Genomic DNA, 27,378 nt, shown 5'->3' with positions numbered 1-27,378 from the left:
ATTCTCTAGTAATCCAAGAAAGATATAGCATCTAGATTTTATTGATTCCTAACTCCTGAGAATAGGGCAGTGATATACAAATCACTCTCTGAGAGCAGGTTTGCACAGTGGAGAGGGAGAGCAAGGAGTGACCTGGGAGGGCATGGAGTGGGTTGCTTCATTCATGATCCCTTCACGAAACTGGCAAAGTTCATCCCGTTCTGTCCAAGAAGTTCACATGTTCGAGATTACACAACTAGAGGTGCTCAGAGTTGGGATTCCATCATAGGTCTGTCTGACCCCAGAGCTGGGCTGCCTCTGAATGACACCAAGAGGAAAGTACCCCAAAGAGGAGTCTGGGACCCAAGAAGACCAGCTCACTGCCTCCCTAGGGTGCCTCAGGTTGCCCAAGAGGAAAGGGAAGGCGTCATGGGGCAGGAGAGGTTGATAGCCCAGGTGGGCCTTCAAGCTCACCTGTGCTAATTGGAGCCTATGGTGAGTAAGAGCTGAAGACTCCTATCACCTTACCCCATGGATACCAACAGCAGATTCTATCTGCCTGGGTTGGGAAAGTGGCTGATCTCTGCTGCTTTCATTTTCAAACATGCAGCCATTTTCAAACATGGAAACCATGAGACTTACATATTCCCAAGCAAGTTGGCACAGCCATGAAAGCTGGTTCAGCCATCAGCCTCCCTACTCTGTCCCTCTTTTCCCTTGATGTTCCCTCCCTGTCTTCTGCCTTCAGTCTTCCCCTGTGCACTCCAGCCTTAGAATGGAGGAGGAGGCAGCCTGGAGGAGATCCAGGTTACCAGCTGGCTCAGGGCACCAGGATGGCTCAGAATTGTCTGCAGAGGCCAACCAAGGATTATTCCTTAAGTCCTGCTCAGCTGGTGAGGCACTGTGTGTTCAGAATCAGAGCTGGAGTGTTTGGTCTTAGACCACTGTGACTTCCAACAGCGGCTCTCCACCTCCACCAGCCCTTAGGAATCCATTCGTAATTTCCTAGGTTTCCCAAAGCCACTTGTGAATCATACCTTCATACTCATGCAAAGGGTTACTGAAAGAGCCAGCATGAGAAGTTCTGGTCATCTCAGATTGATCAACTGATTGATACCTGTAGAGGTCTTCGATTAATCCAAAGGGCTTGACTTAATATAATTATTCATTATTATTTAGAATATTTATTATCTGCTAGCTCTAGCCATGCCAAGGAGAAGGCAATGGCACTTCTCCTTGGCAATATTTAATAAATGCCAATATTTATTATCTGATAAATAATAATGAATAATTATATTAAGTCAGACAGTAGGTTATTCTACTTTGTTTGTTTTCTTAGCATCTCTGTTTCCTCCTCTATGAATGGAAGTTCCCATAGTTCACAGGGTCCTAGTGAGGATTACATGGGCTAATATGTATAGAACAGTTGCAGAGACCTGGTAACTTAACGACTGTTAGCTGTTTCTGCTGTTACTGTTTCTGTTAATCTCATGAGTAGATGTACTATCTGAAAGCACACGGTGCTTATAGGAGAGCTGGCAATATATAACTCTCATTTTGCAGATAAGAAAATCAGCACAAGGAGGGGAAATAGGCTTTGCACTCACACAGAGCTGCTTTCAAATCACAGCTCACCTGCTTCCTCACTGGGTGGTTTTGGGTAACTTGCTTTTCTTCTCTGAGTCTCTATTTCCTCACCTCTAAACTGACTTAACCGATGTCTCTCTTGCCCAGAGTAGGCATTCAGACAACAGCTTCCACAGTGGTGATTATCACGTCACTTCCTGTCCCTCTAGACCTTTCTCCTCTTCCCTCAGCTGCCGAGCCAGCAAGTATCAAACCTTTGATTTGAGCCAGGTTTTCTGTCCTTCTGTGCTCCACTTTTCCAGAAGTTTCTGCAAAACCTCATGATAGCCCAGCCAAGGCCAGAACCCATCTGGCCTGTGTAGCCAAGTGCCTGATGCTTTTAACTTCCTGTCTGGCAAAATGGAAAGATTTGAACTAGAAGGGTAAATATCTGGGTTTTAAAAACTAGTTTCTTACGTGCTTTATCTCATTTACCAGTACAAGTCTGGAGCACTTTGGCTTAGGACACTTGCTATAATCTGGTCAATAACAGACCTCCAGGAGACCTTGTGAGAAATCTACCCATAAAGTGAATTCTGTCTCCGCTAATTTATCTGTTGGCAAATAAAGGTTTGTACTAATGTTCAGAGTTCTGTTGAATATTTTTTTTAAAAGCCTGTTCCACAAGAGAACGGCATATACTTACACAGTGTCATGTTCAAGAACTGGGCTCAACGGACTTCCCTGGTGGTCCAGTGATTTGGACTCTACACTTCCACTGCAGGAGATACGAGTTCGATCCCTGGTCAGGGAACGTAAGATCACGCATGCTGTATGGCACAGCTAGAGTCAGGGTGGAGGGGAGTAACTGAGCTTAAGAGTCGGAATCCTCAGGTTTGAATCCCAGCTCTGGCACTTTCAGCAAATTGCACAACCCCTCTGTGCCTCAGTTTTCTCACCTATAAAATAGGGACAATAATAGAACTGCATGTGGTTGTGTGGGGACCAAATGAGGAACCAATGCAAAGCGCTCAGAGCAGTTTCTGTGTAAGTACCAGCCCATGAGTACCAACTCTGCATCGCTCCCTTCCATCCCAGTGCTTCCGTGGAAAACATCTAGAACCTATTCTTGATGCCCAGCAACTAAGCCACCTAGAAATAAAACTAACTGAAACTTTGGGAATTCCCTGGTGGTCCAGTGGCTAAGACTTCCCACTCCCAATGCAGGGGGCCTGGGTTCGATCCCTGGTTAGGAAAAGCGTATTAGTTGCTCAGTCCTGTTGACTCTTCACAACTCCATAGTCGGTAGCCTGCCAGGCTCCTCTATCCATGGAATTCTCCAGGCAAGAATATTGGAATGGGTTGCCATTCCCTTCTCCAGGGGATCTTCCTGACCCAGGGATCGAACCTGGGTCTCCTGCATTAGCAGGCAGATTCTTTACCACTGAGCCACCAGGGAAGCCCCAGATTAGGGAACTAGACCCTACAGACTGCAGCTAAGAGTTCACATGCTGCAACTAAAGATCCTGCATGCCACAACAAGGTTTGAAGATCCCACATGCCGCAACTAAGACCTGCTGCAGCCAAATAAATAAATGAGAAAAAAACTAGCTGAAGCCCAAATGGGAAAGCTTTAATGGGTCCCAAATCTTTTCCTTCCATCCATTTGCCTGCCTCCCTCCCTGCATCTCCATCACAGGGCTGTTATCTTTAGCTCTCAGAAAAGCCCAAGTTTGCAATGGACTATCGAGGTCATCTCATCTGACCACACTTTGGATATTGGGGTCTGTTTGCTAATTTCCCTTCAAACTGCCCTCCCACCTGCCCTCTAGTGCTTCCAGTGATCAGCACTCATCACACTCTGTTCTTTCCTCACTGGCTCCACTGTTATGTCCAAACTCTTAAGACCCTCTCACATGCAAGAACCCTCATGTCATCTCCAGCTGGACCTCCACCCCACAAGCCTTCTCCAGCCACACTCCAGGTCTCACCTGTTTGTAGGTGGTATTGCTCCATTATTTTGCATATGCTGTTCCCACCCTCTTCCCTTCTCTGACTGACAGTTTCCTACCCATTCTCTAAGACTCTGAGCAAAACCCACCTCTGCCAGGAGCCTTGCCAGATCCCCAGAGGGTTTCGAGGTTTCAGTGTCCCATTCTCCAAACTTCTCCAGCACTTCTCATTTTGCACTGCAGTCATCTGTTTATGTGTCTGTCTCCCCAACTAGTGGCAGCACTTAATGTCCACATAGTGCCCCCTGGGCCTAGTTTTACACCTGCAAATAGTTGTTGTTGTTGCTGTTGTTGTTCAGTCGCTCAGGTGTTCAGTCGCCCGTGGACTGCTGCGTGCCAGGCTTCCCTGTCCTTCACCATTTCCCAGAGTTTGCTCAAACCCATGTCCATTGAGTTGGTGATTCTATCCAGCCGTGTCATCCTCTGTCTCCCCCTTCTCCTCCTGCCCTCAATCCTTCCCAGCATCAGGGTCTTTTTCAGTGAGTCAGCTGTTCACATCACATGGCTAAAGGCTTGGAGCTTCAGCTTCAGCATCAGTCCTTCCAATGAATATTCAGAGTTGATTTCCTTTAGGATTGACTGGTTTGATCTCCTTGCTGCCCAAGGAACTCTCAAAAATCTTCTCCAGCACTGCAGTTTGAGAGCTTTAGTTCTTTGGTGCTCAGCCTTCTTTATGGTCCAACTCATGTGTCTGTACATGACTACTGGGAAAACCAAGAAAAACCTGCAAAGTGTATGTTTCCAGAAATTATTTACCCAGTGAACACTTGAGGACTAAACTAGCTAGTAATCCCACCCGTTGATACAAGTTCCATCCCTCTTCACACAGCTGCCCCTCAGATATGTGAAGACCATCTTTATGTTTCCTGGAAACCTCTCTTCTCCAAGTTAATGTCTCCAGCTCTGCCAGATTTTCCTACATGATGTTGTTTCAAGTCCCCCTTCAGCCCCATCACTCTGCTCTGGACAAATTACAGGTCTTTTGTCCATCTCGGTGTATGTCTCCCAAAGCTACAGCCTGAGCTCCCATGGTGGCCTGGCATGTGCAGGGGCAAGATCGTGCTCACTTGTTCAGAACAGGAAGTGGCTTAGAGCATGGAAAGAACACTGGTCATACAACCAGCTGGACATGGGTTCAAACTCTTAACTCTGTGTCCATCAGCCATGTAACTGGGGGTGATACTCAAAATATTTAACAACTGGCCTGGCCCAGGAGTTGGCTGGTCAACTATAGCTTTACAGCAGAGTCAGAAAGCCCCTGCTATGCCTAGTGGTATTCCTTTAGTTTTGAGGGTCACCGGATGAGACTGGTGAGGAAGTAGTCCGGACAGTCGCTAATTAGCAAACAGTACAGAAATATCTGGATATTTTAACAGCTGGCACAGCCATACTTATGTGTACCAGGTAGGTATGAGCCCTGGATATAAGCACATTCAAGTGTCTTCAGTGCTCTGAGCTTCAGTTTCCTCATCTATATGGAGTTGAAAGTAGTACCTACTGTTGGGGTCTTTGAAGGGACACCAAAAGTAACGCCCCTCTTCTCTGACAAAATTCAGAACTAATTAAGGAATAAGGGAAAAGAAAGGGCAGATTAGAATGAAAATATCACCTGGATTCAGGTTTGGCTTGTATCTGCAGGTGAGTGGGCTCCTAACTGAACCCAGGATTAGACCTACTCACCTTCGAAGTCAAGGCTGCCCTGAGCCAGGATTGGCTCCCCTGTAGTGTGGTGACCATCTAAGTGTCCAGCCTCACCTCTGTCACACCTTGTGTTCCATCCACACTGAGCTTCCTGGCAGTTTTTAAACACACCAAGCCCTCAGATAACTGCCCCCGTCCCTCGTCTGCTCTTCTCTTTCCGTGGAATGCTTCGTCTTTCCTTCTCTGGCTGACAAACTCTTTCTCATTCACTGAGGCTGGCTTACATGTCCCTCCTCCAAAGCCTAACCCTATATCTGAACTTAACTGGGGGCTCTGGGGGTCACGCTTAATCCTGAGGGTTAGAGGGAGTCAGCTTCCCAGAATAACCTGATGGGATTCATTTTTACAGGAAATCAGACTTCAGGAAGGACTTTATTTTATGCACTGTCATGCACACAGAGCTTCATTTTGGCACTCTGCGTCTACCAGAGCATGGGGGAGAGGGAGTCCACCTATGAAGTGCTTTTCTTTCCCATCCCATGTATTCAAAAGCCATTTGATTCCTATTTCCCTTTTGAGCCCTGTGTTTCTTCTTCTTGATGAAATACGTGTGGGTTCTACTTAGTGACACAGTGTCCACACTTGTGGCAGCAGGCATTTTTCAGACTTGTGCAATCATCAGTACTATTGCTGGTAAGGGAGTTGCTAAGGCCCCAGAATTCTGCCTCCCAGGGAATGCCTTTCCATCACAGATCACTGACAAATTCAGAGCCCACTGGAGACCACCTGTCTCTTATATCTGTAGGTAAGCTCAAGAGGTTAACAAATTCAGGGAATTGACAGATGTAGAGTATTTAGCACACAATGCCGGGTACAGGGTTAACCTTAGATGAAAGGTAGTAACTGTGGTTATTATTAGTGTGTTAGTCAGGATAATTAATGCTCAGCTGCTGCAACACACAAACCCCTGAAACCCTGGTGGCTTACCACAATAAAGACTAATTTCTTGCTTATGTGACATCTGATGTGGGTCAGGCAGTCCTCCCCCTTCTGGTAACTATACCATCTAGATCACGTAGCCTCCTGGGTCACACACAGCCAGAAAGAAGGGAAAGATAAAGGAGGAAGATCAGCACTTAACTGCCCCCACCTGGAAGTGATGCTCCAACCCCTTCACTCAGTCTGTTGGCTAGGACTGGACCACGAGCCCAAGCCTGCCTCCAGGGCAGGATGGGGAAGATGGGAAAGTAGGGGAGATTGGGGTATTTGGTGATTAATACCATCTCTACCACAACTATTAGGTGTTTAGGAGTAGATTTGCTCCCTCACCTAATTTCAGGAAAGATTTGGGAGCAATGAGGCCGTGTGTAGAGAAGATTCATAAGAATGGTTCAGTGACATTACTTAGCCCCACCAATCCTGTTTCCTCTTTGGCAAAAAGGAGATACTGAGAATACCTACCTAAAAAGGTTGTTTTGAGGTTTGGGTGATGAATATGACAGTGCATAGGGCCAGGCTGACCTCTTTTGACCATTCTTTAAAAATACTGGGTTGGCCAAAATTCATTTGGGTTTTTTCAGTAATGCTGTGTGCTAAGTCACTTCACTTGTGTCCGACTCTGCCACCCGATGGACTTGTAGCCCGCCAGGCTCCTCTGTCCATGGGATTCTCCAGGCAAGAATCCTGGGGAGGGTTGCCATGCGCTCTTCCGGGGGATCCTCCCAACCCAAGGATCAAACTCGCATCTCTTATGTCTCCTGCATTGGCAGGAAAGTTCTTTACCACTAGCACCACCTACAAATATCTTACCAAAAAAAAATCCAAGCTAACTTTTTGGCTAATCCAATATTATTTGGATCAGGAGCTCAAATCAAACTGGCTCATTGGGTCTGTAACATCATTGAATGTACTGAATTTCACATACTCAAACCCTGAACTTTTGTTTGCAGGTCTCCCCCTTTTTATGCTTCTGTAGCTGGTTTTTTGGACTTTTTTTTCTCTCCAGGGATCTGTGTCTGCTTGTTTACTGGTGTGATTAGCACATTGCCTGGCCCTGTCATGTCAGTACATGTTCGGTGAATAACCAATAGGGTAGCATTTGAGTTTGATATGGAGGGATATGCAGTCTTCAAACAAGTGAAGAAGGGGCCAGCAGGGGCTTTGAGCCCCCTCCGAAGGAGGCTGCATGATACTCTGGGAATCTGGGCTCTTGGATTCTCAGCATACTAAAAGTTCTGCCTCTGACTTACAATGTAATGTTGATCAGATTACTTTAATCCCTGCCTCTGTTTCTCTATCTGTAAAGTGGGAGATAGTAGAGCATTATTCTTAAGGATATAGATTCTGGAGTCAGACAGCCTTTGTTCAAATACTGGTTTCAACTTTCATCTATCGTGTCAGTTCAGTTCAGTCGCTCAGTCATGTCTGACTCTTTGCGACCCCATGGACTGCAGCACGCCAGGCCTCCCTAGAGTTGGTCCATCACCAACTCCCAGAGTTTACTCAAACTCGTGTCCATTGAGTCAGTGATGCCATCCAACCACCTCATCCTCTGTCATTCCCTTCTCCTTCCACCTTCAATCTTTCCCAGCATCAGGGTCTTTTCAAATGAGTCACTTCTTCGCATCAGGTGGCCAAAGTATCGGAGTTTCAGCTTAAGCATCAGTCCTTCCAATGAATATTCAAGACTGATTTTCTTTAGGATGGACTGGTTGGATATCCTTGCAGTCCAAAGGACTCTCGAGAGTCCTCTTCAACACCACAGTTCAGACATGTATTATGGGACAATTACTTTATCTCTCTTGCGCCTTTCCCTATTCATGAAAAGGGCATATCCATAGTACCTACCTAATGAAGTTGTAAAAACTCAGGGAGAAAATCTGTACAGAACACTAATGCTATGTTTGTCTGACATGAATCCAGTAATTTTGGGTAATGTTATTTAAATAAAAGTGGGTATTCTATATGATGGAATACTATTCAGTAACCAAAGAGAATGAACTATTGATACAAGCAACAGTAGAAATGAATCTCAAAAACTGTGCCAAGCAAAATAAGCCAGATGTAAAAGTACATTCTATATAATTTTATTTTTATGAAACACTAGGAAAAACTAAAATAATCTATAGTGATCAACAGATAAGTAGTTGTCTATAGCTTAGTATGAAAGGGTCTGTGATATTATTTTTTTGAAATATAGTTGATTTGCAATATTTCAAGTATATGTGATGGTTAACTGTATGTGTCAACTTGGCTGGACTAGAGATGTCCAGATAGCTGGTATAACATTCTTTCTGCATGGTCTATGAGGGTGTTTTCCAGAAGAGATTAGCGTTTGAATCTGTAAACTGAGGAGAGAAGGTAGCCTTCACTGATGCAGTGGATATCATCATCCAACCCATTCAGGGCCTAGAGAGCACAGAAAGGCAAAGGAAGGACAAATTTGCTCTGTTGTCCCACCCTGGAAGCAACATCAGTGCTCCTGGTCCTTGGACTTTTGAACTCAGACTGGGGAATCACCCCAACAGCTCTCCTGGTTCTCAGGCCTTTGGACTCAGCCTGAATTACACCACTGGCTGTCCTAAGTCTCCGGCTTACAGATGGGAGAATGTGGGCGTTCTTGCCTCCCTAAGTATGTGAGTCAATTCCTGTAATAATAATTCCTAATTGTACGTGTACTAAGCTGTGTCTGACTCTTTGCGACCCCATGGACTGTAGCCTGCCAGACTCCATGTCCATGGGATTCTCCAGGCAAGAATACTGGAGTGGGTTTCCATTTCCTTCTCCAGGGGATCTTCCTGACCCAGGCAGGGATCAAACCCCATCTCTTATGCCTCCTGCATTGCCACTGTGGTTGGCCGGCCTGAGGGTCGTTAGTGCTACCAGGGAAGCCTATTTCTGTAATGAATCTCCTTATATACTGGGGAGGCCAAAAAGTTTGTTCAGTATTTTCCATACGATCTTGTGGAAAAACCGAAACAAAGTTTTTGGCCAACCCAAAATATCCTATTGGCTCTGTTTCTCTGGAGAACGAATACAGGGTCTGACTGTCAAAAGGGCACCGTGGATTTGGGGAGTGATGGAAATATTCTGTATCTTGATTGTGAGAATGGTCACATGAATGTATCCATTTATCAACACTCAAGGGCTTGAACACTTACATTCAAGGCTTTTATTACATGTAAATTATACTACAGTAAAATAGATTTGAAAATTAATGAAACAATGAAAAGATTAGAGGGGTTGGTCTGGATGAGTTCTAACCCTAATTCTAGGAGACCCTACCAGGTCTGGCCACCTGCTCTTTCCACCACATAGGGCTTGCTAGCCAGAAGCCCTTATTCTGCGGCCCTCCCTCTGGGCTCACCCTGGTTCCATTCTCTGCCCTCAGGCCAGCCAACCACAGTGCTCTTCTTTGTCTGTAAACCAAGATAAGGATGCGGGCTGGAGCAGTATGAGGTCCTAGACATGAGTGGGAGCCCCAGTTAACAGCTCACAATGGGATGGAAATGTCTGCAGCCCCACCCGCTCTGGGTTGGGGGATACCGTGACCCCTGGGCCCTTAGAGTCTGCTGACCATGATTCACGAACCAGCGTGGGAGGCAGCAGGGGAGTCAGCTGATGGTGACGCTTCAAGGTCTGGCTATCTTTTTTCTAGTTATGAGCAACTATGTCAGGGGTAACTCAGACGCCACCTGCACCATTTTAGGTAATCAGAACTCCCAGGGTCCCCGAATTCCAGGGTTAGATATGGAGGGAAGCTGGAAAGGGGACAGAGTGATATTCTAGTCTATGCTAGGTGATTGACACAGATTCATTTGCATCCCACTGCAAAATTATGGGTTTCAACTGCTAATAGTAGTAATAGTGATAATAATAGCTAGCATTAATTGAGAATTTACTATGGGTGGGCACTTCCCCAAATACTTTACATTCATTACCTCTGCTAACACTTTTAAGTGCTCTGTGACACAGATACCATCATTATCCTCATTTGGTTGATGAGGAAATTAAGGTACAGTGAGGTTAAGTAACTTGCCCAAGTAAGTTGGGCAAGTAACTTGCTGACAGCTGGCAGTGGCAGAGCTGGGACTAAATCCCAGTGCGTCTGATGCTAGAGCCTGCAGAGATTGGTAGCCTCACGTCCTGCCCCTAGCCCACACAGAGCCAATGGCCAGAAGCAGGGGCCTCTGGAAACCCTTCCGTGGAAGAGCTCACTGGCAGAGCAGAGGCAGCAGGAGTACCCTTTCCCTGCTGTCCTCCCAGATCCTGTACCTGATCAGGGAAACCTATTCGCCACCCAGAGCACTAGTTCCAGAGACATCTAGAAATGAAGTCTTTTTAGCTTTTCCTGATTCTTTCAGAGCCAGGTAGGCACATTAGAAGGAAAGTGGAATATATGCTGAGGGCCATGTCTATCCTGAGATGCAACTGTGAGCTGGAGGAATCAAGGCCATGGAGCAGGTGCATGGGGCATTAGGTGAGACTCTCAGGTAAGAAGTAGCAGCAGTTAATGCAAGTAACAGGCTTCATCAGGGATTTAGCCTAGACATATAAGAAAGGTCTCATGGACTCCAAAGGCAACAATAAGTTAGGAACAGTCTGGAGCCAGGAGATACTGTCAGACTTTCTCTTCATCACTGGTCTCAGCCTCACTCTGTGCATTAGCTTTTATCCCTTTTCTCCCTGGAACTGAGGGTTCCTCTGCTTCTCAGATTCACAAAGCAGGAAGCATAGCTGCCCTTCCAGGGCCAGCCTCATAGAGTCATGATCTATCTGTCTTCCTGTCATTGTCTTTCTCTTTTCCTCCACTACTTCAAAGTGCTCGGGTAGAGACCTGGATGAAGTTGGTCTGGTGCCCACCCCTGGTCACACGTGTGAAGGCCTGGACAGCCTGGGATGTGTTATACAGAACAGCAGCTGCCCCTCGTTTTCCCCCACCCATCCCTACCACTGGAGGTAAAGGCAGGTGGTTAAGATGGTGTGGAGGGAGGAGTTGTTGGTCCATAGACTAAGAACACTTCCCAAGATATGTCCTACAGATGTCTGTCTACTACATGTCCAATGGTCTAATCTGGGTTTGGGGACTTTTCAGATTTCTCCCATGTGCAGAGGTGCCGCTGAGCTGTCAACACTTAGACCTCAGATGAGGAATTGCATCTGTTCACCCAACTCAGCCCTCTAAGGCAACAAAATCTCTCTATACACCCATGGACGATGGCAGCATCAGCCCCAGATAGCCTTCTTTTATTTCTGGGCATTTTCTCACTGAGATGCCATCTCCTCTAGAGTCTTGGCTCTTGGTTTGGTGTAATCCTGTCTGCTTGCCCTTTAGATTAATTGTCAGTTATTGGTTTCTACATTGTAAATCTCTGTTCTCTCAACCAGGCTTTGGCTAAGAGTGGCCCCACGGTCCTATAGTGTTCCTCCACGTGCCTAGTGTCATCGGGAAAGCCCCTGTCCACTGCCTTCAAGCTCAGCCTCCACCTCTTGTTGGCCAGCAGCCTGGCTGGGCCAATATGAGATGCTCATGTTGAAGACCTCAAGAACATCACATGGGCTTTAGTCATTTGTCCTTGGCCAAACTCTTGGGCTTTGGTTCAACATTCTGTGAGTTTGGACTCTACACCAAGCCCTATGCCAGGCAATGGGAAAAAGAAATCAAGAACATAAGGCTGTTGCCTTTGAGCAGACCATAGATAAGGCCATAGTAGAACTCAGGCAGACACTGGCCATAGTAAATGTTGGCTAGCAAGCAAGAGCCAGCTACAGGCAAAGGTGCTCCTGAGCACAGATAACTGGAGGGGAATTCACAACAGCCCAGAATGTCAGAGATAATTCTGATCCTGGCATAGGAAGCTGGAAGATAAGAAGTCTTTGTTAGTCCCTCCTCCGTGGGTACAATGAGATATTCATGCTGTTCCCCTTGAGACTTGGGAAGCATTTTAGGCCCAAGAAAGGTCTGTGCGTCATCATAATTGTGTAATATGGCTACCCTCATGCTGCCCCACCCCTCGAAACATCCTGGTCAGGCAAGATAAAATTCTGTTGATGCTTTAGCTGCTGTGGCCACCATCAATCAGGCATCCTTCAGTGGCCTTGATTGGCCTTTGAAGAAGCTAGGAATCTGGAGGCCACTTCTTTCCATTGTTCTCAACCCCTATTTTCTGCTGCCATGTAAGGGGATCAATCCATTTACCAAGTCAATTGGTACAGACTCTATCAAAAGGCATTGTGGTGTGAAGAGAAGGCATAGCCTCTGAAGTTTGACTGCCCTGAGTTTGAATCATTTACCAGCTCTGAAGGCTTGGACAGTTTTCTTGAACTCTCTGAACCTTTTTATTTTTTTGTTCTGTTTTGTTTTTGTCCACTGTGTAAATAGAGACTTATGGAAAGTTGTAGAGTTGATGTCAGAATTAAATGAAACCAGCGTATATAAAGTCCCTAGCACTTTGCCTGACACATCTATATAGATAGATGCTCAATAAATATGATTCCCATCTGTTTAGTTCAGTTCAGTCACTCAGTCATGTCTGACTCTTTACGACCCCACGGACTGCAGCACGCCAGGCCTCCCTGTCCATCACCAACTCCCGGAGTCCACCCAAACCCATGTCCATTGAGTCGGTAATGCCACCCAACCATCTCATCCTCTCGTCCCCTTCTCCTCCTGCCCTCAATCTTTCCCAGCATCAGGGTCTTTTCAAATGAGTCAGCCCTTCCCATCAGGTGACCAAAGTATTGGAGTTTCAGCTTCAACATCAATCTTTCCAATGAATATTCGGGACTGATTTCCTTTAGAATGGACTGGTTGGATCTCCTTGCAGTCCAAGGGACTCTCAAGAGTCTTCTCCAACACCACAGTTCAAAAGCATCAATTCTTCAGCGCTCAGCTTTCTTTATAGTCCAACTCACATCCATATATGACTACTAGAAAAACCATAGCCTTGACTAGACAGACCTTTGTTGGCAAAGTAATGTCTCTGCTTTTTAATATGCTGTCTAAGTTGGTCATAACTTTTCTTCCAAGAAGTAAGTGTCTTTTAATTTCATGGCTGCAACCACTATATGAAGTGATTTTGGAGCCCCCCAAAATAAAGTCTCTCACTGTTTCCACTGTTTCCCCATCTATTTGCCATGAAGTGATGGGACCGGATGCCATGATCTTAGTTTTCTGAATTTTGAGCTCTAAGCCAACTTTGTCACTCTCCTCTTTCGCTTTCATCAAGAGGCTCTTTAGTTCTTCACTTTCTGCCATAAGGGTAATGTCATCTGCATATCTGAGGTTATTGATATTTCTCCCGGCGATCTTGATTCCAGCTTGTGCTTGCTCCAGCCCAGCGTTTCTCATGATGTACTCTGCATATAAGTTAAATAAGCAGGTTGACAATATACAGCCTTGATGTACTCCTTTTCCTATTTGGAACCAGTCTGTTGTTCCCATCTGTACAGTCCCATCTGTAGGTTCTAAGCAAATTTGGTGAAGTACATGGACATGGTCCCCACCTGCAAGAAATTTATTAACTTTATCATAAAGATAGGGGCTTCTTTATTATAAAGCTGAGTAATTAGACCCACGTGTGCAAAACAGCCTCATTTGTAAACGGAGCAATAAGATCTACCTCATAGGTTGTGTAGGCACAGTTAATCCCAACTTCACTGATTAAAAAAAAAGAAACACAGAAAGACTGAGTGATTCATGCATGGCCACAGAGCTGGGAGGTAGTATAGCTGAGATTTGAACCTCCCCTTTTGGCTCCAGATCCTGTGCTCTTGCCACTTCACTCTGCTGCCTGCAGCATCTTGACAGGCTAAGTGAGTGTAAGGAGACACCAGGAAGCAGAAGGTAATGGGAAGAGGGTCAGATTTGGAGTCAGGTAGGTTGGAATCTGACTTCACAATCATGGTGACTATGAGCACATCACTCTGTTTCCTCATTTGCAAAATGACACCAATAATAACCTCTGCCTCAGGACTTCTTTTTAGAGCCCTTTAGATACATTGGTTCAACAAGTGGTTGCTGGAAGCCTGCAGTGTGCCAGGCACTGTCCTAGGTACTGGGGATGGAGCCGTGAGCAAGAGACATGAGCTGGCTCTTGGCATGGGTCCCTGCCTTACTGTCTAATGAGAGAATACGATCATGTACTTAGAAGTACTTCCCAGAGGCTTGTCATTAGTATTAAGCAAGTGAAAGTGCTCACTGCTCTACAGGGACTTAATAAAACAACAACAATAATAACAATAACAGTTAGCATGTGTTAAGCATTTTCACTGTGCCAGGCACTATGCTAAGCTCTTCACACTGATTTTCTTGTAATCCCCTCAGAACATTGAAGATAGGCATCATAATTCTCTTCCATTTTACACATAAGAAAACTGAAGCCCAGAGAGGCAGTTAATTAGCAGCCAGTTGAACGGTGGAGCTGGTTTTCAAACCTAGGCAGTCTGCCTTCAGAGCCTCTCTATTCCTAAATATCACACCATATGGTTTCTTCTGCATCTTACTACTGCCTCTGGTTACTCGTGTGCCAGGAACTTGTATCTCAGGAACATATTTAGAAACATCTGGAAGGCTTGTAAAGGCTTTATTGTTATGTGTGGGGAATGTAGCCCATAAGCCTCCGTCATCTGGTCAAGCCTGGCCTTAATCCTGCATCTCTTTAGACATAAAGTCAGATGTTTACTGCAGGCCTGGAGAGCAGAGCACCAGGGCACTGACTGACGAGGCTGCCCAGCCTCGGCAGTTACCTCACCACTGGCCTTTACATCACTGCTGGCCAAGCCAAGAGCCTGGGTTGTGTCCTGAATCTAAAAGCCTGACCATAGGCTTTTATGAAGCCATATCTTTCTGAGAACTTCCTGGGCATTAGCTCACTTGTCCTCTATCAACTTCCCCAGAAACTGTGGCTGGCAGCCTCATCCCAGATTTATAGATTGTGGAGCTGGAGGCTCCAGAAAGAAGAAGTGCCCTTCCCAAGGTCACCTAGGAGAGCTGGGTACAGAGATGCCTCCAACCCTTGGGTTTCCTGAATCCCATTTCCAAGATGTCGTCTGAAGTACATTGACTAGAGACTTCAAGTCACACAGCTAGAAGGTTGCCAAGGTCAAAGAGAAAGTCTGTGTCCTTGATTTTTAAAAAAATATTTATTTATTTATTTGGCTGTGTTGGGCCTTAGTTGTGGCACATGGGCTCTGCATTCCGTCATGCAGGATCTTTCATTGCAGTGCACAGGGTCTCTAGTTCTGATGCGCGGGCTAAGCAGTTACAGCACACAGGCTTAGTTGCCCCATGGCACGTGGGATCTTAGCTCCCTGACCAGGAACTGAACCCAGGTCTCCTGCATTGGAAGGTGGATTCTTAACCACTGGACCACCAAGGAAGTCCCTGTGTTCTTGATTCTTAATCTAAGACCCTTTCCTCTGCACAGCACTGTGTTCATTCTTCCACCTAACAGGTATTGATTGCTCACCTACTGTGAGGTGCTGTGGCACTGGGGATACCAAAGTGGATGTGGTTCCTGCCATGGCAGAGCTCCTAGCTCAGCAGGGAAGACATCAGGTTAACAAGGCATCACAATTGTGATGAATGGTACCAAGGGGAAAAAAACACAGGTGCCATGACATACCTTGTCCAGGAGACCAGAAAAAGCCCATCCTAGAAAGCAATGGTTATAGTGACATAAAGATGAGAGAAAGTTTTTCAGGTGAAAAGGAGAAAGAGGTGCTCCAGGCAGAGGTACTGCATATGCAACCAGTGAGGGGCTTGTTCAAAGGTGAAAGAAGAGTGGAAGAGATGTTGCTGGTGGGTAGACAAAGGCTAGATGACGGAGGCTTTGAGGTCTGTATTCATTTTCTGTGCTACATAACAAGTTACCACAACTTTATCAGCTTAAGACCACCCCCACTTATTGCATCAGAGTTCCTGCGGATCAGTTCAGTTCAGTTCAGTTGCTCAGTCGTGTCCGACTCTTTGCGACCCCATGAATTGCAGCACGCCAGGCCTCTCTGTCCATCACCAACTCCCGGAGTCCCCCCAAACCTATGTACATTGAGTCAGTGATGCCATCCAACTATCTCATCCTCTGTCATCCCCTTCTCCTCCCGCCCTCAATCCTACCCAGCATTAGGGTCTCTTCCAATGAGTCAATTCTTCACATGAGGTGGCCAAAGTATTGGAGTTTCAGCTTCAACATCAGTCCTTCCAATGAACACCCAGGATTAATCTCCTTTAGGATGGATTGATTGGATCTCCTTGCAGTCCAAGGGACTCTCAAGAGTCTTCTCCAGCACCACAGTTCAAAAGCATCAATTCTTCAGCGCTCAGCTCTCTTCACCGTCCAGCGCTCACATCCATACATGACCACTGGAAAAATCATAGCCTTGACTAGACGGACTTTTGTTGGCAAAGTAATGTCTCTGCTTTTAAATATGCTATCTAGGTTGGTCATAACCTTCCTTCCAAGGAGTAAGCGTCTTTTAATTTCATGGCTGCAATCACCATCAGCAGTGATTTTGGAGCCCAAAAAAATAAAGTCTGTTTCCCCATCTATTTGCCATGAAGTGATGGGACCAGATGCCATGATCTTAGTTTTCTGAATGTTGATCTTTAAGACAACTTTGTCACTCTCCTCTTTCACTTTCATCAAGAGGCTCTTTAGTTCTTCTTCACTTTCTGCCATAAGGGTGGTGTCATCTGCATATCTGAGGTTACTGATCTTTCTCCCGGCAATCTTGATTCCAGCTTGTGTTTCTTCCAGCCCAGCATTTCTCATGATGTACTCTGCATATAAGTTAAATAAGCAGGGTGACAATATACAGCCTTGACGTACTCCTTTTCCTATTTGGAACCAGTCTGTTGTTCCATGTCCAGTTCTAACTGTTGCTTCCTAACCTGCATACAGGTTTCTCAAGAGACAGGTCAGATGGTCTGGTATTCCCATCTCTTTCAGAATTTTCCACAGTTCATTGTGATCCACACAGTCAAAGGCTTTGGCATAGTCAAGGAAGCAGAAATAGATGTTTTTTTGGAACTCTCTTGCTTTTTCGATGATCCAGCGGATATTGGCAATTTGATCTCTGGTTCCTCTGCCTTTTCTAAAACTAGCTTGAACATCTGGAAGTTCACAGTTCACGTATTGCTGAAGCCTTGCTTGGAGAATTTTGAGCATTACTTTACTAGCATGTGAGATGAGTGCAATTGTGCGGTAGTTTGAACATTCTTTGGCATTGCCTTTGGATCAGGAGGCGCAAAAAACCAACTTTATCAGTAAATTCTGAGCAAATACATCATTTGGTGGTAGATACATTTAACCAGACTCACAAGATTATTGTATAAAAGTGAAATGACAGTTCTATTTCCAGTTTTTTAAGGAATCTCCACACTGTTCTCCATAGTGGCTGTACTAGTTTGCATTCCCACCAACAGTGTAAGAGGGTTCCCTTTTCTCCACACCCTCTCCAGCATTTATTGCTTGTAGACTTTTGGATAGCAGCCATTCTGACTGGTGTGAAATGATACCTCATTGTGGTTTTGATTTGCATTTCTCTAATAATGAGTGATGTTGAGCATCTTTTCATGTGTTTGTTAGCCATCTGTATGTCTTCTTTGGAGAAATGTCTGTTTAGTTCTTTGGCCCATTTTTTGATTGGGTTGTTTATTACAGCCACTATGGAAAACAGTGTGGAGATTCCTTAAAAAACTGGAAATAGAACTGCCATATGACCCAGCAATCCCACTGCTGGGCATATACACCGAGGAAACCAGAATTGAAAGAGACGCGTGTACCCCAATGTTCATCGCAGCACTGTTTACAATAGCCAGGACATGGAAGCAACCTAGATGTCCATCAGCAGACGAATGGATAAGGAAGCTGTGGTACATATACACAATGGAATATTACTCAGCCATTAAAAAAAATACATTTGAATCGGTTCTACTGAGATGGATGAAACTGGAGCCCATTATACAGAGTGAAGTAAGCCAGAAAGAAAAACAACAATACAGTATACTAATGCATATATATGGAATTTGAAAGATGGTAACGATAACCCTATATGCGAGACAGAATAAGAGACACAGATGCATGGAACAATTTTATGGACTCTGAGGGAGAAGGTGAGGGTGGGATGTTCTGGGAGAATAGCATTGAAACATGTATATTATCATATGTGAAACAGAACACCATTCCATGTTCGATGCATGAGACAAGGGCTCAGGGCCGGGGCAATGGGATGACCCAGAGGGATGGGATGGGGAGAGAGGTGGGTGGGGGGTCCAGGAAGGGGAACACATGTAAACCCATGGCTGATTCATGTCAATGTATGGCAAAAACTATTACAATATTGTAAAGTAATGAGCCCCCAACTAAAATAAATAAATTTATTAAAAATTAAAAAAAAAAAAGAGAAAAAAAAAAAAAAGTGAAATGAAAACTACCAGAACACCCTTGAAGACTGCCAATTCATCTTCTTCCATCAAGATCTGTAGGAAATCGAACTGAGATCATAATGCCCAACTACTAATTCACAATAAGAAAATAAGCTTGAAATGAGAAAATTCTGGAATCTGCATGTCCATCCCATCCTCTCTCTGAAAGAAGAAACACACAGGAAGCACAACATACCCTTACATGTATGTCTTACACGTGTCAGGATGAAGAAAATCCATCAAACAGAATGGTTAACAGTAGTACCAGACTAAGACATCCCAATGCAACCACCTTGCAATAGGTTCATTTGGGCCATTGAGATGGAAAACAACTGATGTATGCACTCAGTAAATGGTAGCCACTTTTACACTGAGTTGTTGTTTTGGACACTATCCCTCTCTAAGGGCACTAGACTGGGTAACGTTCAAGTTCTCTTATGATGCTGATGTGCGGTGATTCCAAGGGCAACTTTTGCTCATCCTGGAGTATCGTCTGGAGCCTGAGCACACTGCCCACATCATCACCATCATCATCATTAGTAGCAGTATTATGGAATGCAGTCATTTTCAATGGACTACTGCCTACGTTTAGGACACACTGTTAGACACCGGGGCTTCCCTAATGGCTGAGTGGTGAAGAATCCGCCTGAAATGCAGGAGACCCCAGTTTGATGCCTGGGTTGGGGAGATCCTCAGAGAGGGGATATGCTACCCACTCCAGTATTGTTGGGCTTCCCTGGTGGCTGAGATGGTAAAGAATCCACCTGCAATATGGGAGACCTGGGTTTGATCCCTGGGTTAGGAAGATCCCCTGGATGAGAGCATGGCAACCCACTCCAGTGTTCTTGCCTGGAGAATCCCCATGGACAGAGGAGCCTAGCGGGCTACAGTCCATGGGATCACAAAGAGTCACACACAACTGAGCGAGTAAGCATAGCACAGCATTAGGCACTACTGACATTATCTTATTAAATCTTAACAATAACCTATTGGATAGTTGTTCTCACCCTCAAGGTGCAGATGAATAAAGGAGAAACTGAGGCTCAAAGAGGTAGTATAGTTTGCCCAGGGTCACTCCCCAAGTGAGGTGAAAAGATGGGACCCCATTACATTCAACACGCGGGCTCTCTGCAGCATGGATAGGATGGATCATGCTTTGCATGCCTACCAAGGTAGTACATGCTATAAATTCAGCCCCTTCTCTCCCACTCAGGAAAGTGGATTGGATTGTGAGTCAGTGAGAATGATGTCATTATCGGAGTAACCTTGAACCCACTTTAATTTATTGAAAGAGGAAGTATTTGTACACTTACTAATTTTTGTTCTTACTAACAGGGATGACTGCTGGCTTTAAAGTTTCCAAACTTGTGGTCTTAGGACTTCAGTCCCCATCTGTGTAGCCTCCCACTACTTTGGAGTGTCCCCCCACCAAGGTGCCTCATGTCTGTGCATAAGACAGCCTGTCAACTGTAATCATCTGTGGGTATCAGTCACTTTTTTCTCTCTCCCTGTCTGTCTTCCACTTGATTACATGTATGATCCACATGCTGCCTGGAGTCTATGGCCCACAAAATTGGAGCTGTGCTTTTGTACCTGGGTCATGAAGCAGAACATTCCTTCATTCATTCAACTAATATTTACTGATGATTTACTTTGTGCTTGACACTGTTCTCAGGCCTGGGGAGAAAATGGTTAACAAGACTGATAGGTCCTTGCTCTTATGGCTGATGTTCTAGTGGGATGTGAGGAATAGAAAGTTAGCCCTGGGTATCTGAATAAATAAATAAGAAAATTTCAGATAGAGATGAGAAATATAAAGAGAAGAAATAGCCTTGCCTGGGCAAAGAAGCGCTAACTAGGATGGTACAGTAGACGCTGTTGGGGCCCTGTCCTATGTCTCCTTGGCCTACTCTTGAGTTCTCTGGTACCTGCAATGGTCAGTTCCCAGGCACATAGACTTCACCTCTCCTGCATCTCTCCACCTTTCCTTCTGAGGGCTTTCTCTGGTGCCACAGGAGTGTGCTCTGGCTATACTCAGAGACTGATCACCCTCAGGTCAGCCTTCCACCAAGAAGGGCAAGAGCCAGTGGATAAAAATGCCAACTTCTTCATCTCTGGTGGGACAATTCTGAGGCATGTTCTACATGTTACCTTAGAGGTCCCCAGCAGCACCGAAACAGTTTCCTGCAGGTGTAACCAACTCAATAACACACCCTGTTAACACTTTCCTGACTCCCTCGCTTGTGCTCCCTGGGATCACCTTGCAAATAAGCTACCTACACCAGGTATCTTCTAGTATCTGGTTGGGGGAACTCAACCAGATACATAGTCAAAGACAGCCTCGCTGAGAAAGTTATACTTGAGCTATGACCCAAATTACGTGAAGCAACCAAGATGCAAAGGTCTGGATGGGAGGACATTCTAGGTAAAAGGAAGAGCAGGAGCCTAAGCCCTAAAGCCCAAAGGAACTGGTATGCTCAGAGAACAGACAGGTGGTGTGGCCAGGGCAGGGGGACAGAGAGGAGCTGGTGGAGTGAAGTTGGAGAGGTAGGGAAATGTGGGCCAGGAGAGGGAGTTTGGATTTCATTCAAGTTTAATGGAAGCTTTGAAGGGTGGTAAGCAGCGGGGGGACCTCATCTGATTTACATTTTTAGAAGATCACTCTGCTTTGTTGAGAAGAGGCTGTGGGATGGTAAGAGTGGGAGCTGGGGCACCACTTAAGACGCTAGTACTGCTGTGCCCTGAGTCTCATGGTTGCCCTTAAACAGTTCTATCAAGTTTTGCTTCTAATGCCCCCTCTCCTTTGAGGATCTAATCCAGACAAGCCCAGATGCCATTCTATAGTCTTTACATCTCCTGTTTTCCTAACCATGCCCTCCTCTCAGCATCCTCCACCTTGTAAAACATCAGCTCCCACATGTGAAAATGCAGACTGATACAGGCATATATGATGGGCGAGAGAAATGGGAGCTGTATCAACAATAGTCAAACCACAGTGCCATATTGTCAACCTGAGGGTCACCTACCTTTCCTCCCAGTCCTGTCACACTCTCTGCTTTCACTGCTGCCCATACATGGCCATGAGACAGCAAAGGCCACATCTCATGGGCATGACACAGATACAGAATGCAGAACCCCTCCAAGTACTCCCAAAGAATCCACACTGGGCTTTTTGTGGGAAATCTCGACCTTATGTCATATTTCACCAAGATCCTGTCCTAGGATGAGAGAGATATGGAAAGGAAACTCGTGCCAGGAAGGAACCAGGTCAAGCAGAGCCTTTTATGTCATGCTTAGGGGCACCTATTCCTATTTGGGGGTTGTGCTAATAATAATAATAAGACCCAAACTACCCATATCCAAGGATAGGGCTGAGGCAGTCAAGGTTAGATTAAAGCAGTGTCAGGCCAAACATTGACTGCATGTATGAGATTCATATGGTTTCTATAACAACTAACAGCAAACTTGATGGTTTGACACAGTTTAAGCCATTCTTGTGGTTTTGAAGGTGAGACGTCTCAAATGGGTCAGCAGGGTGGTTCTTTCTGAAAGCTCCAGGGGAGAATCCCTCTTGTTGTCTTTTCCGGCTTCTGGAGGCCACCTTCATTCCTTGACTTCTTCCAATTACTCCAACCTCTGCTTCCATCATCACATTATCTGTCCCTGAATCCCTCTTTTGAGGACCCTTATTACATTTGTCCCACCCACATAATCTGAGATAATCTCCCCATCTCAAGATTCTTAACCACATCTGCACATTCCCTGTTGGCATGCAGGAACATACTAGGGGTTAGGGTGGACATCTTTGGAGGCAGCCATTGTTCTATCACATTAAGTAAGCACATTTTCAGATACAGGAATTAGAAGCTAAATTTTATGTTGAGCTTTATAACAAATAGTTAGATTCTCTTTTATGGCCTCAGATAGCATCCTAGCACTAGTCAGACAGTGCAGGTGGAAGGAAAAGAGTGTGGAGATGGCTCTGTGCAGTGTGTCCCCCTCCTAGAAAATCAAGCCGTATTCTACTGGCATCAGTCCTCAAAAGCAACAAAACTTGATGCAGTGGAAGATACCCCTTGCACCTGGGTTCTAATCTCCACACGTAACAGTTTTGATGAATGTTTGGCCCACCCAGTCCTCTCAGTGTCTGTCTTCTCACCAGGTCAAACCCTTTGCCTGGGTTAGGACATCCTTGCTTCCCACTGTCCTGGCATTTTTAGCAATAAATCAGTTTTCACTTTTTATCTCCCCTACTTGACTGAGCTCTTCAAGGGGCAAAGTAGCTGGCATTTACTGGCCATTTAATACATTAAAAAGTAAAAACTTTACTGAGCTCTTAACTATTTGTCAGGCATCATATGTAGACCTGCATATGTATTATCACTATGACTTCTAATAGCAATCCTATTAGGCAGTAGTCATATTATTCCCCATTTTATTAAAAACAAAACAAAAAACCCACTGAGGCACAGAGAGGTTAAGTAACTTGCTTAAGATCATCCAACTAGGAAAGGCAGAGCCTAGGATAAACTCTGATCTTCTAACCCAGAGCTTATGCTCTGGAACAGAAGGGGTGAGTATGTTAAAGAGCTTTGTATTAGGTACAAAAGGATGTAGGTTTTTTCCCAGCTTCACCAACACTGTGCTGGGCAACTTAGGAAAGTTGCTTCCCCTCTCTGGGCATCTGTTTCAACAAATCACAACATGAGGGCCTCACACAGAAAAGAGCAAGTCTGCTCTGACACTAGCCTTCTGTGCTTCTAACACTGGTAGTCTGTCTGGCCACCTCACCTTGCTTTGACCTGAAAACATCATGCCCATGAGACATGGTGTTTGCTGTCACATGGCCATGGATGGTCAGCAGCACCAGGGCCAGGATCCTGAGGCCCCTTCACGTGGTGCAGCCAACAGCTCCCGGATCCCTGGGGCCTCCAGTGGGATACAGCAGCAGCCGGCAGCCACAGGCATATGCTGTTTCTGTGGTTTCTACTTAGAATAGTTTCCTATTTCAACCTGCCAGTTCCTTAAAAGCATTAGGTTGAGGTTTTGCTGAATGACTCCGCTCTATTTTCATAAAGGGGTGGAGGGGCTTCTCCTGGGAGCCGAGCCCAGTGCAGAAATTCCACATGAATTAAGAGTATAGAGAGCTTGGAAGTCTGTCTCCTGGAGAAATAATAGTCTGGCGGGTGGTGAGTTTCAAGGAGCAGAGTTCCTCCATCAGCCAGATTTGGGGGCCCAACTTGCTTAAGAAGCTGCCCCACTGCCCTTCTTGGGGCCTCAGTTTTGCCAGCTGTTACAAGAGGGCATTGGATCCTCCCTCTAGGTTCCAGACACCCCTGGGTCCCTGGGTGAGATTGCTCAGTGCATATTAAGACAATTTCAACAGTAGTAGCTAACACATGTATAACACTTTCTGTGCTCTTCTAAGCTCTGCATAAAAATTAATGTCAATTCTCTTAACACTGGAAATATCCCCATTTTATAGATGGGAAACAGAAGTGAGACTGACTCATTTGCTTTACCCATGATCATATGACCTAGAAGTGACCTAGTCACCATCTGAACCCCTGGCAGTTTGCCTCCAGAACTTACCCTGCTAGCTCTCTCAAAATAAGACCATCCAGGGAGCAGACAGCTGAATATTGGGAAGAGTGCAGTCAAATTGGTCTTAGAGAACCTCAGTTGGAGTCCTGGTCCCATTTTCTTTGTGATCTTGGAGATGTCACTAACTAAATTCCTTAGAACATGTTTTCTTGTGTATAAACTGGGACTGCTGGAACCAGGCTGCTAATCTCTCAGAGCCTGTGGGGAATTCAAGATGATGATGGTCCATGAAGAAGCTCAGAAACAAGATTAACAGTCTCCTAACAGAGGTGTATTATTATTATTATTATTATTATTATTGTCATTATCCCCACAGAAGTCTGATCTCAGTACTTTCTACTCACCTCGCCTCTACTCCCACTATTACCTAGGTCTGCTTCTATGAGAGAGGAACTCCCAGAGAAAGGCCTAGTGAATCCTGACAGTTTCAAACCCCCCCTCCCTGGCCTGGAGAGGGGAGGGGAGGCAGTGCCTTCTTGGCAGCCTTGAGTCAGAGCAGATGGCCTTCTGAGGGCTGGTTGCCTCCCCCACAGCTCTGAGTTTGTGTGCAGGCCTGTGTGCATGGGTCCCTGTATGACCAGCCTTGGCTGCTGCCTCCAGACTTGTATCCATCTGCTTTGTTGGCACTGTCTGAGTTTCTCAGAGGCGTCTCTGATTTAATCTACCCAAACAGAACTCTTGATTTTCCTCCAGAAACCTGCTCCTCCCAGGCTTCCCCATCTTATTAAGTGCCATGACCATCTACCAGACTGTTCAGGCTAAAACCTTCCATCTCTCTTCTTTTCTTCACAGTCCATATCCAATCCATGAGCAAATTATGTGGGCTCATTGACTCTGTTCTCCAAATTTTCCCTGATTCTGCCCTTTTCTGTCCCCTTGCTACCACCATTATGGGCCAGTGGGGGTGGGGGTCCACCATTGTGTTGTATTTGGTCTACCTCAGGTAGCCTCCAACCAACCTCTCCATGTGAGCCTTACTACCTGCCTCCCTTAAGTCTGTTCTTGACACAGCCAAGAACTCGTTTTGAGAACACAAAATCCTTTGTGTCAGCCCCTTGCTTGGCACCCCCCATGGCTTCCATGTGGACAAAAATTAAACTGCTCCCATGATTTCTTGAAGAAGGAAATGGCAACCCACTCCAATATTCTTGCCTGGAGAATCCCTGGCAGAAGAGCCTGGCGGGCTACAGTCCATGGGGTCGCAAGAGTCAGACACAACTTAGTGACTAAACCACCACCACCATGATTTCTAGGCCCTTTGAGAGATACTTAATTATCTGGCATCATCTTGTAGCAGTCCCCCGCTTCTTGCATATTTGCTTCTACCACACTGGCCTTCTTTCTGCTCCTCAGACAAGCCCGACTCATTCTCACCTGAGGATCTTTGCACCAGCGTCCCCTTGCCTGTACGTGTTCTACCTTCACATGTTCCTTTGGCTGGCCCTTTGTCATCACTCAGACTTTAGTTCAGATTATTACCTTCTCAGAGAGACCTCCCCAACCACCTTGTTTAAATGTATTCCCTGCCTCCCAACCACTCCTCTTAAAGAGATGCCTCTCTTGGTTTTGTTAGAGCACTTACCATCATTTGACATTATCATGTTTATTTATTTGTTCACTTGTTTACCATCTACCCCCATTGCTAAAATGATCTTTAAGGCTGAAACATGTGCATGCTTTTGCACCTCTATCCACAGTGTGGAGAGCGGGAGTGGATATCTGGCACATGAAAAACATTGAAACAATATTTGCCCAGTGAATCCAAGAATAAGTTAGCTCTCTCATTTCAGTTTCTCCATCAGTAAAATGAAGGAGAAGAATAAATGTCATAGGACTGTCTTGGTTCTGACTTTGTATTTTCAAGCTCTCATTGGGATGAATGGGTGGTAGATGGATGGATGGATGATGGATGGATGGATGGATGAACAAATAGACAGATGAATGATTTCTGAAGGCTTCATTGAAGTCATTCAGGATAAAGAAATATCAGGAGGGATATGGGGACAGGGAAAGAGGGAAGGTAACTATTGTTTTCTTCTCCTACCTCAAATGAGAGATAGGCATGTTCCCCTCCTATGTCTTCTGCTCACCCCACAGACCACCTTTCCTCATGGCCCCACCAGGGAGATGGCAGCAGCAGCTGCCTGCCAAGAGCTCCACCCAGGAGATAAAAGGAACCAAAGGAATGTGCTGGCAAGACTGGCATCCCTGTCCTCTCAGGGGTGTAAATGGCTTTCCTGCTCCCACAGGTTCAAAGAGCACTTCATTTCACTGCAAAAGTACAGCTAATGAGGAACAGATTCTCTGGCTCCAGCCACAGCTCCAAGAGCCCAGGAGGCAAAGGAAAAACCCCCAAAAGCCTGGATGTGAACGTCTGCACTGTAGGGCCTTCTCCACGCACCCACCCCCCGCCCCCACCAACCTCTCTGGGGCCACAGCTGCCTCAGCCACAGAGAAAAGGAGTTGTTGAGAGGTAGGGGTGGGAGCAAGAGCAGAATCCACATAAGTAGTTGAGAGGAGCCTTGGGTAGGGGGACTGCTGAGATGTGGGCCTTCTAACCACACTGAATTTTTTCTTTTTAGGCCTGGAAGCTAAGATAGGCAACACATAATAATAATAATAACAACCTCCTCCTTGTTCTGGGGTCTGGGAAGTACCACCTGTAGGGTGGCACAGTGGGAAGGCCACTGGCTTTGAGGCCATAAGACCCAGTTTGTGGACTCTGGGCCTCAGTCTTCTCATTGTCCAGTGAGCACACTGACAGTGATCACTGAGAATCCCAACACTGTTATCCATCATTCAATGAAACTAACACCAAGTTGAGGCCTAGAGGACCGGGGCTCTAGCCTTGCTTCTCCTGGGTGTGTGACCTTGGCAGTGCAGGCTGGGGAAATGAGCCTTGGATAACAGAAAGACTTAAGTCCTAGCTCTTCTCACTTTGCTGGTACTGCTTGGGTTAGTCACTTGGCATCTTAGAACCTCTGTTTTCTCATCTGTAACCAGCACCAATACAATCAACCTCATGGACATAGGGAGAGGATTAAATGAGAAGAGACACACGAACTACTAGCACTTAGTAGGTACTTGAAGACAATAATGGAGCCTGATTTGCCCAAAGGTTTGTGACCAAACAAAAGACAAATCCAAGCT

General features: G+C 45.7%; 1 protein-coding gene and 1 long non-coding RNA gene across 2 annotated transcripts in view; both read left to right on the top strand.

Moving 5' to 3' along the window:
• Positions 1 to 27,378, top strand: part of SYN3 (synapsin III) — a 436,230-nt gene that overhangs the window by 240,076 nt on the left and 168,776 nt on the right. The gene's annotated exons all lie outside the window — the stretch shown is intronic.
• Positions 9,762 to 13,875, top strand: LOC145545940 (uncharacterized). Its single transcript, XR_014082352.1, has 4 exons — positions 9,762 to 9,834; positions 10,562 to 10,690; positions 11,020 to 11,156; positions 11,586 to 13,875. It is a non-coding gene; the product is annotated as an uncharacterized LOC145545940 (long non-coding RNA).

This window comes from Giraffa tippelskirchi, chromosome 4, assembly GCF_054371585.1.
Source record: "Giraffa tippelskirchi isolate mGirTip1 chromosome 4, T2T-mGirTip1v1.2.pri, whole genome shotgun sequence".
Lineage (NCBI taxonomy): Eukaryota > Metazoa > Chordata > Mammalia > Artiodactyla > Giraffidae > Giraffa > Giraffa tippelskirchi.
This window is presented reverse-complemented; position numbering and strand designations above follow the sequence as displayed.